Source organism: Podarcis liolepis (genome assembly GCF_965112155.1).
Source record: "Podarcis liolepis genome assembly, chromosome: Z".
NCBI classification, from domain to species: Eukaryota; Metazoa; Chordata; class Lepidosauria; order Squamata; family Lacertidae; genus Podarcis; species Podarcis liolepis.
The window spans coordinates 25,655,303-25,671,282 of NC_139570.1; the positions used below are offsets into that span (position 1 = coordinate 25,655,303).

The window sequence follows — 15,980 nt, forward strand, 5'->3', positions numbered from 1 at the left end:
ACACACACACACACACTCCTTTCCAGACTGTTAAATTGGTTTTTTAAAAAGCAATCATTTGTAGAAAACATATTAGGAACCAAAAATAGAATTTCTTAATAGTGTAACTGCCTTTGAAATGGGATTGTGAGAGGAGAATTTATTTATGTCATAAATAATGAACTCTTCTATCGTAATATATGCAGTCAGTAGTCAGGGATGCTATGGTATTATAAAACTGAAGACTGAGTGAGCAAAACTGGGACTATTATAACTCTGTTTGTGTCTAGTTTAAATTGGATGACAGAGATCAAATTCAGATGTTATTATCTGGCTACTGGGAGTATTCTGACTCAAATACACCAGCACCTCTTCCCCTTGGTATCTATGGCATAACATTAAATCTCCACTGGCATTAATGACCATAGTAAGTCTTTACTCTTATGCTCATGTAACTTGGAAGTAAGCCCCACTGAACTCAATAATACTTCTGAGTAGCCACATATATGATTGAGCTGTTGAAACTAAAAGCAGCTTCTAATCCTTGTTCAATCTCCAATATAGGTTCTTTAAAAGTGATCAGACAAAAAAATCATACCCTGGGTGCACTTTTCATTGTGGAATTTAGACAGATGTGAAACTACAACTCAGCAATTCTAGGACATTGTTTATTTCTGTTCAGATGACAATGTCCTAAAATTCAGCCACAGCTTTATTTCTGTCAAGTCCTGGTTTGCCCAACAATGTAAGCCAAACTATGGTTTACCAGGATAGCACAGGTTCTCTAAGGAGAGTTTGCAGTTGCTTTGCTCCCTCCTGGTCCTTTTTACTGTTGTGCCAAGCCAAGGTTTTGCTTAGCATGTTGCCAAAACTGGGACACATGGTTAAGCTTTCTCCCCACTAATCATGACCTGTACAGTAGAGGCAAAAACAGGTCACAAGAATAATGAGAAGGCCCTCTTGTTACAGTATCATTAATTTTTAAAATGCGGCACATGGAATAAGCAGAAGACAAGATTACATTTTCCATAACTGCTTTTTTCCTCCACTCCAAGGTTTAATGTGAAAGAAAAGATACCAGAGATTACAACATTCATACAGAAATATCCTTGTTATTTTCTATCAAAGAAGGCTTTGAAAGGCACTGCATAATTAAAAGGTACTTTTGTTCAAAGTTGTAAAGGTTTACAAAGTTGTAGAAGTTGAAACTTTTATGTCCACTACAAAATATTTGTAACGTTATCAAGGGCAGGTAAAAAGTTAAATATGTGACTTTTTAAAGCACTGTTCCGTTTGCACACAGAAATGGCTAGAAGCTTAAAAAAGAAAACAAATGGTTTAAGATCAGAATATTTAATGCTATTGAACCAGAGGTGTTTGCACATCCAAGTCAAACTACGAATATGCACACAAACTGCAGCTACTCACCAAGCGAAGCCTTCCAAGTCTGTCTGCTAGTCTGTATATGCATTAGGAAACTTATAAGGCTACAAGAACACGCCTACTAAGACAATACGTTTTTCTTTTTAAGTAAGCATTATGACCTATTACTTCCGATTCTGGGGAAATGAGTCAATACTTGTTGTGGCAATGGTGATGTTTCTGAAAGGTCAAACTGAACTGACCATTTTTGCAACTGCTGTTTTGTTGTAATATAAATATTCTGCAAATGGTTAAGCACTTTCCTACATAGCCACAAATGTTCTCATGATGTATTATAAATCCCCAAAAGCTTATTTACAATGAGGAGTCATCTGTCTTGCAGCAGAGACTAATAACCATGGTTGACCCTTAAGCTGATGTTCATCTTGAATAGCTAGTCACTAGTGTATGAACTGTAAAGGATGTGATAAAATATTAGTGTACTGTTAGTGGAGAATGAAATCTGGCCCCTTATCTTTCAGACAAGCAGTTAAGACATTTTCTTTCTAGTAGGCTTTTAATAATTTTTAATCATGCTAGCTACAGTGCCCTTTTATTTGTTTATACTCTGTATTGCTTTTAAGAATTCTATTAACATTTAGGGAGCAAATATTCTTCTTTCCCCAAAAAGCACAATATCCCTTTCGGATCCTGTAAATATAGGGAGACAAACCAGTAGGTCTAGGCTGCAAAAAATGGGACTGGCATTGCTGAAGTTGTCAGCCACATTTTTTTAACATGGTTGCAGACAGCAATCATTTTGGCAAAAACCACAATTTCATTGAGTCCAAGGATCAAAGAAATTACAGGATAAAGTTAACTCTTTTAGCTGGCAAGTTTAGATAAACCTAGCAAGGTTTTCAAAAGCTGTGTTTAAACACTTGCTTGGAAACTATAGGCAACAACAAATTCCACACTGGCGAGTGAACAGGCAGAGGAATTTTGTGCTCTTGCACCAGAATAGAAACTAAGTAAATTGCGGGAAAAGCCCTCTTTTCCACACTCAAGTGTAGAACTGTAGTGAGCTGCTGGAAGAGTCATGGTGCTCCTTATCTCTGTTCTTCCAACCCCTCTGCCACAATAGCAGGCTCATAGACGACTCCCCCCCCCCCCCGCACAGTAACATTTTATAAATCTAGCCTTAAGAGTCATGTTTTTATAGTGCTGCAAGCTATAACATATCACACTGACGTATGATCATTAGCACACACTCCTCTGGGTACAAAGGAAAACAAATTTTATGTGCCTTCTTGCTTCATTGATACAAGCTGCCCACTTTTACGTAACTGGGAGCAAAGGGCAATTGGCAAATAACCTTGAGTACTATTTTAATTATTCTGCCTTCGGTGTTATTTTCATAAATGTAAATTAAGATACACTGCATTTCTGCTGTTTGCTTCTTTCATTGGCATAAGCCCCGCTGTTAGTTTTAGACTGTCCATCCATCACATAGGTGGTCATCCTCTAGGGCTTTTGAAATTGTAGGCTCTCCATGTTAACACTGATGTATTCCATCAGTCTGAATTGCATCTTGCCACAACGTTTTTAACTATGGCAAAATCAAGATTTGGGATAGCAGAATAGGAAGTTGTACTAGGAGCCACAGAGCTTCCTCAACTTCTGATCACTAAAGATTAGCATTTTTACAAAAAACCCCCAAAAAACTATCTCTGCTCATTAAAAAAGAATCTCCAAGGGAATCGGAAACATGCTTAAAAGAAAGTCACTTTCTGATGTATACATTTATAGACTATACACATAGTCTAAAATCAGCTATGTATTTGGAACATTAGCTTTCAACATTTGAAGCTAAATGAGAAAATGGGCAGGTCACCCAATATATGATTGCAATGTAGACTATTAACTATGTTCACACAGCCTGGCAGTTCTGTCTGTGTGAGGTGTGTGTATATGGTGGTGGGGAGAGCAGAGGGAGTGGTTGGCTGATCATGCTTTCCACACACACCTGCTTGCAGTTCACACTGATCATTGGAGACATTCACAAAGAGTCAGATCAAGGGAAGTGTCAGTCGAAGGATCAACATACTGGTTAGGAAAAGAAGTCGCAGAGCACTATCAAATAATCAGTAGTAGGTTCCACACATTTGGTTCCTGCAAGTGCCAGTGGAGTTGTCAGTGGAATAATTCTGCAAAGTTTATATCATCAATGGGAACTGATAGAGCTGTCCAAAGTTTTCCTTGGTGGCAATTGGAACCCTCATTGTTGCAATGATGAACAGCAACACTTAACACAATCCCTCAAATTTTTCTCCAATCAAATTGTTTTTTACTTCTCAGATTTATTCAGTCATTCCTACTTGCAGTTTTAACCAAGTATAAAATTACCTTAAATGTTCGGGTGGGCAGTATGTTTTGACCATTTCCTTATCTTAACTCCCTGTTCTTGGCACAAAACAACTGGAGCATGGTCTGTACATGATACTTCTGTTTTTGTGAAAGAACAAGATGCAGCCTAATAACCTAGTTCTGTAGCTTGCTTACCAGTGTCTCAGTATATAAAGCTAGCTCTCAGTATGGTTGGCTAATGGGGTGTTCAGAATGGAAACAGAAAAAGTAATATTTGTCCCCTTCACCCCTTCCAAAACATTTTTCCTTGTTGGTGCTAAAGTTCAGAACAAGCCACAACATTTAATTGGGGGTAGCAACTTGCATGCTTAAAAATACTACTGGGAAATACAAAAGATAAGTTTGTACATGTTGAATAAAATCCTAATTGTAGATCAATAGGAAATAGGATTGCAAAATTGTTAGGGTTGACAGAAATGGTGCAGTAGCAGACTTCCTGCAGAAAGGGACATTACTCATAAGCAATTTTAAGTTGCAACGAATCAGAAAACAGCTTTCACAGGACTTGCTCAATAGCAATGTACTTCCTGTAGGAAAAGCACACAAGTTTATCAGTGATGTCCTAGAATAACCTCTTGACTACGGAAGTGATGAAGCATATTCTTAAGAAGATATATAGCTGTACAATAGTTGATGACCAAGTAACCACATTATGTAGGTTATTAAAAAAGCAAATTTCCATCAGCTCAATTGGGACATTCTAGATTACCAATCCAATTACAACTCCTCCAAACACAAAATAAGGAACTTTCACTAATTTCAGGCTAAAGTCAGCATTGGATTAACACAAGCCTCTTGTGCTCTTTAGATAGCCAGTGCAAGCACACATTGTCTCCATATTTCATTTGTTGGCTTTTGAAACACAAGACATGTAATCAAAAGGTTATTGTAAGTTTGTAACAGTTGTAACATCAACATTAAACTACTGTACAAGGATTATGAGGGAACCGTTGCCCTCTTTGGCATAATTGCCAAATGGTCATGTTTACCATAACAAGATAAAGAAAACAAGATTCTTACTATGAAGTAGTCCTAATCTGCATAGTTTGGTTCCCTCTCTAGCTATTTACCTAGTATCAGAAGAACCTCCAAATGTTGAGAACTGTAAACAAGAGGTAGGAGAAATGTTCTAGCTTCAGAAAATTTGTTGAAAAGATGGAAATATTGTGTCATTCTTTCTCTACCCCCCACCCAACACCATTAAAAAACAACCTGTGCAACTATTCAACCATAATGGGCCACTGCACAAGTAGGCAGTTCCAACAAAACCAATAAGCAGATTTCAAGGGTTTTTCATCTTAAAACTAGAGTTTCTAAATTAGCTAATGTTACTGCCATTATAAAGATGGTCATAACATTGAATAAGATGACAGTCTTCTACTTAAATTACATAAGTATATAAACCATGTTTCTGAAATAGTACAGGAGAGCAATCCTGAAGCCATTTGGACTCTTCCAGTGACCTCAAATATTCTCTGCAGGGAGGAAGGAAATGGGAAAGCCTCTCCATTGTCCCTTTGTTCAAATCCAGTCTTAAGGGTGTATTTGTGTATGGATATGGATGCGGGTGGCGCTGTGGTCTAAACCACTGAGCCTTGGGCTTGCCGATCAGAAGGTCGGCGGTTCAAATCTCCATGACAGGGTGAGCTCCCATTGCTTGGTCCCAGCTCCTGCCAACCTAGCAGTTCGAAAGCACATCAAAGTGCAAGTAGATAAATAGGTATCACTCCAGCAGGAAGGTAAACGGCGTTTCCGTGCACTGCTCTGGTTCACCAGAAGCTGCTTAGTCATGCTGGCCACATGACCCGGAAGCTGTCTGCGGACAAACGCTGGCTCTCTCGGCCAGTAAAGCGAGATGAGTGCTGCAACCCCAGAGTTGTTTGCGACTGGACTTAATGGTCAGGGGTCCCTTTACCTTTACCTATGGTGAGCCTGTGACCTGGATTCAGTAACTAAGTATATAGCATCTCAAAAGGAATGGCCAGGCTGCCTAGGTGGAGAAATCAGTGATCACTGTCATGTATCCTGACAAACAGGATTTCTGTGGTAGACTGCCCTGTGATGTATTTCTGTTGGAGACCACCTCCTTCTGTGATGTATGTACAGTGGTACCTCGGGTTACATATGCTTCAGGTTACAGACTCCGCTAACCCAGAAATATTACCTCGGGTTAAGAACTTTGCTTCAGGATGAGAACAGAAATTGTGCTCGGGCAGCACGGTGGCAGCGGGAGGCCCCATTAGCTAAAGTGGTGCTTCAGGATAAGAACAGTTTCAGGTTAAGAACGGATCTCTGGAACGAATAAAGTACTTAACCTGAGGTACCACTGTATGGTGTTTTGGGGGGTGGTCTTGAGCTACAGGGTGTGTAATTTCAAAAGTCTATATAAGGGCTTGCACACCATTGTTCGGGATTCCTCTCCTCCCTCCCTGTGTGGAGTGAGTGGAGGACCCTGTTGCAACAGTTTAATAAAGATCGGGCTTATTAGCTGCTTTGCTTCTCAATATTCTCTGGTTGGCCTCTGTTATTTTCTCCTACTGAGAGGGAACCTACTTAAGGTCTCCATACAGGCTCTTGGATACTCCATAAGGGAAAAGGAGCAGTGGTTTTTTTCTTGTAACACTTACAAGATTGTTAAATACCAAATTTGCAGTCTTTATAAGCACCAATAACCTATTTCAAAGAGTTAATACACACATAAAGATAAAAGCAAAAATGCTTCTTTGGAGAAACATCATTAGGTTCTTGAAGAACTGATCATAATCTGGTTTAGAATGTCTGCAACAGATCCCTTTTTGCCAACCTGTGTAAGACAACGGAATATATTAAGAGAAACTGAACTGCAGCTGTCCTGGGGGGGGGGGGCAAAACTGCACTACCCATTAAATGACACTGTTCCTCTAGCAACGGGGAATCACATTACCCCAAGCCCATCTAAAACTGCTACAGAATACAATTATTTGTTGGCTACCCTACTCACTCATTTCATTTTCTAGTTTTACATGGAGTTTGTGTAAGGATGCCCAGAACCATCTCATAACAATTCCAAAGGTGCTATTGCCAGTTCCCCTCTTCAATAACACCATCTCCAATACTGCATCCTGTAACTTGTTCTTAGGCTTTATTACTTCTCATATAGCAGTGATTCCCAACTTTTATGAACCCAAAGTCCTTTTTTAACCTCAATTACTTTGCAGACACCCATATGCTAATTGTTGTAATTTTAGGCTCTGCTAACAGATACATGGCAAATAACTATTATGAATATTGCAAGGCCTCTTATATACTCTTGCCCAAAGGAGGTGGTGGAACCAAAGGTTGCTCGCTGTGACTTGTTTGCACAGGATAAAATTGCTTGCATCCACTGGCATCTTGAATCCGCTATTAAATTCACAAAGAGTCAGATAGCATCAGTGCTCCATAAATCACTACTACAGCTAATTTCAATGAAATTTAACAACTCACAAACCAGCTAAAAAAAAATTGATCCACATCCTGTTCTTACTTAGCCACAGATACTGGATCAAGTCATAAAATAGTCAAAGAGAAAGTATTACTTCTTAAATAGCAGTAGATTATAGGCTTTAATTTAGTCCATGTGCAATCAATTGAAATGAAGACTAGTGATGTGAGGTGAGAAAATTCTCGAGAATGATAATATTCTTGAGAAATATTCTCTGCTAGAAAATTTCCCAGAGAATATTCTCCACAAACTGTAAATTCTAATGTAAGAACCAGTTTTACAACCCACGTTTTAAAAATCTAGTAAATAATAAGTCAAACTGTGATATTGCCAGTGCTAGTAATGAATAATGATTTTTTTTTTTATCCAGTTACATTACTGGGCATTGTGTCACTCACCACTGGCAGTTTTGAAATGTGAGCTACAGAAAACCTTTTTTTAGTTTTAAAAATGCTATACTTTTAATTTGATGAACATTTGAATTTGTATGTATTTCAACTATATGTAATAGCCATTTTTCTATTTTGGTGTGACCTTATTCTTAGTAATTCTATACCGTTGGCCATACAGTTTGATTTTTTTTTACAGAAAGTAGCTTTAATGCTTTATACATTTAAAATACCTAGGCCTATATGTGTAACAGCATATGAGGTAGCCTTGATTAAAACAGTTGACGTTTCTATATTTTTATTTAGTGCCAGTAACTGGTTTTTGCAGTACCATTCAATGGTACAAGGTGCCATTTACCAGAGACTGACATACTGAAATATATTATCATATAATGATAATATATTTAATGTTAATGGCTTCTTTTTTATATGTATGCATATACAGTGGTACCTCTGGTTGCGAACAGGATCCGTTCCGGAGGCCCGTTCGCAACCTGAAAAGAACGCAACCCGTGTCTGCGCACACACGGGTCGCCGCTTCTGCGCATGACGTCATTTTGCGCATCTGCGCATGCGTGAGCGGCGAAACCCAGAAGTAACCCTTTCTGGTACTTCTGGGTCGCCGTGGGACACAACCTGAAAACGTGCAACCTGAAGCAAACTTAACATGAGGTATGACTGTAGTTTTGTTTATCAAGCTGTGTTTTAGTCACCAAAACAGTTATTAAGTATTAGAACTATTAGAAGCACAAGATAGCCTATTACAGAACTTACTTGTATCAAACCTTAACATGCCAATTGCATTTATTGACTTGTCCTTTAACATGTAAATTTTCTGATGGAAGAATAAAATATGATTTAACTACTGAATTTCCTTATACCAAACCTTAACATGACAATTACTGGTGCCATCACCTTAGAATGGTTTAACTTTAAACTATAAAACATGTTTTACTTTTTAATTTGATACTTGCAATTCAAGTGACAAATAGGCTTGTGCTTATATATTTTCACTGTGGTTCTTTTACTAAATATACAGTTAGTGGCAGGCTTAGTGATTAACATGAGTCATTCACGTTGAATTTTCAATTTCAAGTTTGGCGCAAAAAATCAAAGAATGTGAATTCACTGTACAGGTTTTGGTTGCCATCTGAACAAAATTACCCATGAATATTACATGTATATTAACTAATTATATAATTTTCAATGCATTAAAATTATATCATTTTCAATGCATTAAAATGAATATTCTATTTTAAATGAAAATTCTCTAATATTCTCATTAATCAAGAATATTCTCCAAAAGACTATTCTCAAGAATTTAACATCACTAGTATGGAATCTATTTATGGGTACTCTATGCATGTATCTTTTGCACATGGAAGAGAATGCTATACTGGGGCATCAGTTACAAGACTCTTCTACTCTTCTACTCTGAAATTATAAAACCATTTAACAAAGGTACTAAAATAATAGAATTATAGAGGTGGAAGGGATTCTAAAACTCAGAGTCCAACCCCCTGCAATGCAGAAATCTCAACAACACCATCATCCAATGTGAAACCATACTGGACCCTGCTTAGCTTTACAAATGTGCTAGCAATTTTATTGCTACACCAATTGTTGCTTTAAAAAAACCCACTGCAAGAAGAAATTAAGAAATTGTTCCACTGAGCAAGAAATCATAAAAGGAAAAAACTTTTTGTTCCAGACCAGTCTTTGCCTCAACTCTAAAAATGTGTGACAACCCAAAAGGGCAACTGTATATGGACAAATCCAAACCCCTAGCAATGGTGGATTAAGAGCTCTAGAAAGCAAGACAGTAAACATCTATAAAACGTTACTTATCTGCTTTCCCAGAGAAACTGAACATGAGAATATTAAGTGCACATCCTTCCTTGAACAATCATATAACTGAATATCTACCTGTTCTTTAAACATTCTTTAAGACTCTGCCCTGTCATGCTTATGGTCTAGAGATGTGAATGACTAGGATTCAAAAAAGGCAAGGGGAAAAACAACCTGGTCAGATAAGTATTGGTGTTTGCATATTTCACGTTAGCAGAATTAGCATGTCCGAGAAAAGGAGGAGGGCTAGTCACTACAACCATTCTAGGAAGCATAATGCTTGTACAACTACAAAATACCGTATTTTTCGCTCTATAAGATGTACCAGACCACAAGACGCACCTAGTTTTTGGAGGAGGAAAACAAGAAAAAAAATATTCTGAATCTCAGAAGCCAGAACAGCAAGAGGGATCGCTGCGCACTGAAAGCAGCAATCCCTCTTGCTGTTCTGGCTTCTGTGACAGCTGCGCAGTCTGCATTCGCCCCATAAGACGCACACACATTTCCCCTTACTCTTTAGGAGGGAAAAAGTGAGTCTTATAGAGCAAAAAATACGGTAGTTATGACTACTCAAAAGCAAATCACCTCCACCATTTAAAATACAAGGACATTATGAAGCTATTGTTAATCCAGTACCCTTGTAGGAAGTGACTCCTATGCTCAAATTTCCTTTCCATGAAAAGCCAGTCACACTAGAAACAAAATCCTACATCAAAAATAAACAAATATAACATGAAAAACTAAACAAATACTCCAGCCATTTAAGCTGCTCCCACTTATGTGGGAGCAAACTTCACAAAACTCAGTGAGCCTTAATTCCGAGATGACCCCATGAAGATGTTGTTGTTGTTGCTGCTGCTGCTACTGTTGCTGCATACTGCCCTATACTTGCAGGTCTCATGTATAAAATTTCAGTTTTAAACAGCTTTAATTTTGTTAAAAGGTTCTATTCTGCATGTTCTCCTGCAACAAGAGTTGGTTGCCTTCTGCACCCCGCCTCCCAGTAATAATATATAATCACATTACATAGGTAAAAGGTAAAGGTAAAGGATCCCTGGACAGTTAAGTCCAGTTGAATTTGACTATGGGGTGCAGTGCTCATCTCTGTTTTCAGGCCGAAGGAGCCAGCATTTGTCCGCAGACAGCTTTCCGGGTCATGTGGCTAGCACGACTAAACCACTTCTGGTGCAACAGAACAGTGATGGAAGTCAGAGCACACACAAACGCCATTTACCTTCCCACCACAGCAGTACCTATTTATCTACTTGTGGTGGTATGCTTTCAAACTGCTAGGTTGGCAAGAGCTGTTACATTACATATTACATTACATTACATATTAACCTGCTCAAACCAAGAGCAAATGCTTCTATTTTCTATGTCTTTTCAGCCAAATATATATCATGATTCCAAATACATTTAATTAAGATTGCTATTCTTCCATAATAAGGAACACTATTTTAGTGTTTGATAGCTTACACTGTTTTGTAATTAATATTTTTGTCATTCAATAGTTTTTTCTTAGATTTGGGGGTGAAACAAATGAGAAGTCAATACAACAGTCCATTGATAACAATGAAAGCATCCCCATTAAGCTTTCAATCAACAATTAAGTATGGGAAAGTTGTATAGATTGCATAAGAGTACAAATAAACAGCATTATGTCTGATAGACAGTTTCCAAATAAAGATGACCACAAAGGCTGTTTTAATTGCCATTCTTCTACAGTGGTACTTCAATTAGGAATGTAGCACTGATGAATAAAAGTCAACTGACTATTTATATCCTGCTGTCATCCCTCTATGTTGGGACATAACAAAGCTTCATATCCTTATACTAACGTGCCTATTTTGGAAGGTGACAAAAGAGTGATAGTGTGAAAGGTAAAAAATATATAATGTCCTGCTATTCAGTACTGCATGAGACAATGCTATTAAACCCTGTGGTGTTCAAATAATTGCTTTATATCTACAAATTGGCTAATTGCTGCCATATCAGTGACTGCTTTCCCAATATATACTGTATATACTAAATAGAAAGCTTACTTTTTACCCAACCAAGGAAAGCCACATGCATCAATTAGTTCATATGAGAACACAAAACATAGCTGATGTAGCCTTTTACCTCAAGCGGAAGATAACACTTTAGTGTCCACTCTTATCATAATAGACAAGATGTAATATGCAACCTTGGAAGCTGCTAAGCAGTGAATCACATTTTCTTGGTTTTCTCTCTTTCTGCCTTCCCCCTCCCTTGTTACATCAGCATCATGCCACATCCTGAGCCCAGCCTCCTGAGCTGCGTCTACAAAGGGGGCGTGAGAGGGAGGAGATTATACTACTGAAAACCAATGACCAAAGGAAACCATCTGGTCTGAAGCCAGAAAGATGCTACTGATTCAGGGAAAGAATCACAAAGAACTGCTTACTTCTCATTCAGCTCCTGGGAAGGAGATACTCTAGCTGGACAAAGGCCAGAATCAGCTCACAAGGTTGTTTGTAATCCAGAATATAACTCTTTAAGGTACATTACTGAAAATAAATATAACATCTCTTTCTCAAAAGCAACAAAATATAAACATTTGGTAATGCAAAAGGCTGCTAGAACTAAAAAAGGGGGCAGACAGGAGGAAGTGAAATGACAATTACAGCAGAGTGTAGCAACAGTGATGAACATATGCAGTGATAAGCCACATACACCTACACACACACACACCGTACCTGAGGCCCTAATAAAGGCAACATTCCAAATGCTATGCAAGTCAAAGTGCATTTCTCACAATGGCTACACAACACATACTGACAATTAAGGGTTTGCTTTTGTTTCTTTGCAAGACCCACCTCTTGCAAACTGTTAGAATTACAAAAGTACAGTAAAACTGTTCCAAATGGAACAGAATAATATAAATTTAACAGTTTTATCTGTTTTTATAATTGCATGCTATGTAACTGTAACCTGCCCTGGGACCTTATGCTGAAGAGTGGGTAAGAAATTCTATAAGTAAAATAAATATGAAATTAACATCTGCTGCTGAGTTTTTGTTAAGCCTATTCTATAGATCTCTCTAATATTAACAAAAATATTCTTAAATAACATGGGCCCACATATATTCACCCTACCACTGCAGCACCCCATTACAGATAAGAAGGCTATCTGGAATACCCTGAAATAAGCTGCCTCAGATTACATCTTGAAATCTGAGCCACTAGCCCTGATCGGCATGCATATACTTCTCCAACTTGCAGGATCCAATCCCCATTTGGCCACACTTCATCAACTTTACAGATGCTTTCCTCCCCACTCCTCTGCCAATTCTACACTTCTTTTCAGTGTTGTTCACATGAACTTCATCCCAGGTGACCACCTCATACTCAGCGTTCAAAATTAGCCCCTTTTCAGCTGGCTATTGGCCACTTGCTACCAAGTAAAGATGCCTGGGTGCCAAGATGGTGCCTGACATCTCCACCATCTGGCTGGCTGGTGCACAGTAGCGGGTTTTTTGCTGCTGTGCTATGGCATGCGTCAGATTTTAGATGGAACTGATAATATACACAATTCATTTTCAGCTTTGTAATCTTGTAAAAAAAAGGCGCCTAAACATTCAGTTTGTGAGCCTGTAATCTAGGTTTAAGGCACCATTTGGCAAAAATAAAAAATAAAAAATTATATCTGCTTCTAACACTGCTCATACTCCACTGTGATACTTTTTCAGAACCACACACCTATGTCGTCCCTTCCTATTCCTCTCCTTCTATTTTTTTGTTCTCTTATACTGTCGTCTAAATCTTCATTTCTGCTTTTCTTTCTCTCCTACTCTTCTGCTTCTACATCTCCTACTTTCCTAACAGTGTTGTCCAACTTTGCTTTCCTCCAAAGTCCATAAATATAAAGTGATCATCATAGCATGATTACCAATTTCCAAGAAATGAAAGTTCTGCATAGTTTAGCTAGGGAAAACACATGGTATCAAATAATTTCTCAACTTAGGTTACCAAATAGCCTGGGATTCATTTCACTGACCAAGACAGCGATAAGAATTAGATTGTCCCATTCAAGCTAAATTGCTTTTAAAACAGATTACAATCCTAATGTTGCAAATATATCCCATGTTAGTTCTAATTCTTCAAATTCATAATAAAACATATATAAATTGGTGTTATTCATAAATATCTTACACACAAATTTACGAATGTCTACTTGTGGTTAAGCCCCTTTGTCTTCAATGGGCTGTACTCCCAAGCATTAAGTGTACCCAGGATTGCACTCTTGTCTGGAAGTAAATTCTATTGAACTCAATCAGTTTACAGATGAATAGATATATAGGAAATTATGTTGTGGTTAAGTCTCCTTACCTAAATGTAGCCTAATGTGACAAACAATATACAAAAGAGGCAATTAAAAAATAATATAGCAGCAATTTATCTCCCTTCTGAGAACTTAAGTGCTGCACACCGTTGATACAAGTATTTGTGCTGCTGAAAGTGAAAAATCCTATGACAACCCCACAAACAACCTCACCCACATCCACACAACCCATCCTTTCTGATGCAACAGAAAGAAAGTGAGCTCACAGATGAGTCCATCAACTCAAGCACAGTGTAGCTTTCTCTTCTAAGCAAGATCATTATCAGGATAAAGGGAAGATCATTTTAACTATTATCTGCTTATCTTAAGATGGTCTCAAAGTATGTTATGAATATTAGATTATTATTTTGGGGAAGGGAAATAAATGGCACAGGAACCACCATTACCCAGCCCTTATAACTTCCTCTATCCAGGGTGAAACATGATGTGTGTGCGGCATTTCTCAGTTTTCTTGTAGATATACGGTAAGTCCTCTGTCATGCATGATCTAGTTGAGATTCCTGCATTGCAGGAGGTTGGATTAGATGACCCCTGGGATCCCTTCAACTCTACAGTTCTATGATTCTATACATTTCCTTTTGCCCAAGCAAGGCCAACACATACTCTCACCAACTCCTGAATCCACAACGCACAGAATGTTTTGACTGGCAGGAAGATACAAAAATCTAGTGTTGATTTTCACAAGCAATAACCTTTGCCTTCCTCTGGGGTTTATGCCATCTCCCTATCTCCTGACAAAGTATCACACTAGTTACCCGCCAAATCTAACCTGTATACTAAAAAATACCAACTGTTACTCAATCCAACCTAGGTGTGAGAGCCCTTAAAAATGGGCTGTGATATGCAGCACTTTGTCCTTTCCATGCCAGACTATTAGTCCCTCACGTCAGGGTCCATTATCAATAATCAAAACCACTGCAACAGACGACCTATGGTGTGTTACTCATGAGACCAGAAGCCTGCTTTCTGGATTCCAAATTGTGTTTACACCAACCTCAAGAATTCTAGAAATCTCCTACACGCATAACCACTGAGCGTATTCTACTGGGTGAAAGTGTGGGGGTAGATAAAAGCAGACTTCTTTGTTCCCTGGGAGTCAGATAAGTTGGGTACTGACTGAGAAGTGCAGAGTGTGCTACCTCAGGATCCCTCTGAAAGCAATTGCTTTGTTTTTTCAAAATTCACCATGCCTGGGAGCTGAAAGAAATAATTGGCAGGTGCAATGGCAGCAATACCTGAGAGTTAAGACACCGCTGGCCTACTCTACAAAGCCGTTGTGCAAAGGAAGGGCAGAGTCAGGCTCTCCTAACCTTCCTGTTCTGTTATATGGCCACATAATCCAGAAAGCTGTCTGAGGAAAAATGGCAACTCCCTCGGCCTGAACGCAGAGATGTGCAGCACACCCCATACTCAAATTTGACTGGACTTAACTGTCCAGGAGTCCTTTACCTTTTTACCTTCTGTTACACACCCTCCCCTTCTCCGTTTTATTTCCTCATCTTGATACTTATAGGAGGACTAAATACACCCGCTCTAGGGCTAGCTAACACAGTTTTAGGCCTTTTTGGAGGCATGTTAGGGAACAAGGGGGTCTGATACATTCAATACCTCCTTCAACATGCTTCATTTTCAGGATGAACATCTGCTCTACACAGGCATCAAGTACAGAGACTTCCTCAGCTGCAAGATCTTAGGACTGCACCCTTAGTCAATTAAGTGATTACATTAGCCAAGGCTGTAACCTGAAACATACTTACATGCAACCCCTAAACATACATGAACAAAGTGGGATTTATTTCTGAGTAAACATGCAGAGAGGACTGTACTGCACAAAGCATTCTGCTTGGCTAAAAGGTGCTTCCACAATCAGATTTATTAAACATTTTAAAAACAAGCACTCTAATTAGCAACACCCTCTTGTCTTGTGGCATCATAATGACACACACATATATTGTCACATAAGCTTTCATCAACTATGGAAACTTATGCCACAATAGATCTGGTCATCTTCAAGTTACCTGAAGACCCTTTTGTTTTTGCTATAACAGACTACCATGGCAACCCCTCTAGAAGTTCTCCCTGAAGAAAAATTTTATCCTGTGCAAGAGAAAACAGATACCTATTGCAGCCCAGGAATGCATCATCTAAAT

At 38.5% G+C, this 15,980-nt stretch overlaps 1 protein-coding gene across 10 annotated transcripts in view; it reads right to left on the bottom strand.

The window, feature by feature from the left end:
* Positions 1 to 15,980, bottom strand: part of ACSL4 (acyl-CoA synthetase long chain family member 4) — a 79,548-nt gene that overhangs the window by 28,036 nt on the left and 35,532 nt on the right. For 2 of the 10 annotated variants that reach the window (XM_083485118.1, XM_083485120.1), the window contains exon 1: positions 13,818 to 15,946. The exons of the other annotated variants lie outside the window; for them this stretch is intronic. The gene's annotated coding sequence lies outside the window, so the exon portion shown is untranslated. Of the gene's footprint in view, positions 1 to 13,817; positions 15,947 to 15,980 lie in introns of those variants that run through there. 10 annotated transcript variants of the gene reach the window in all.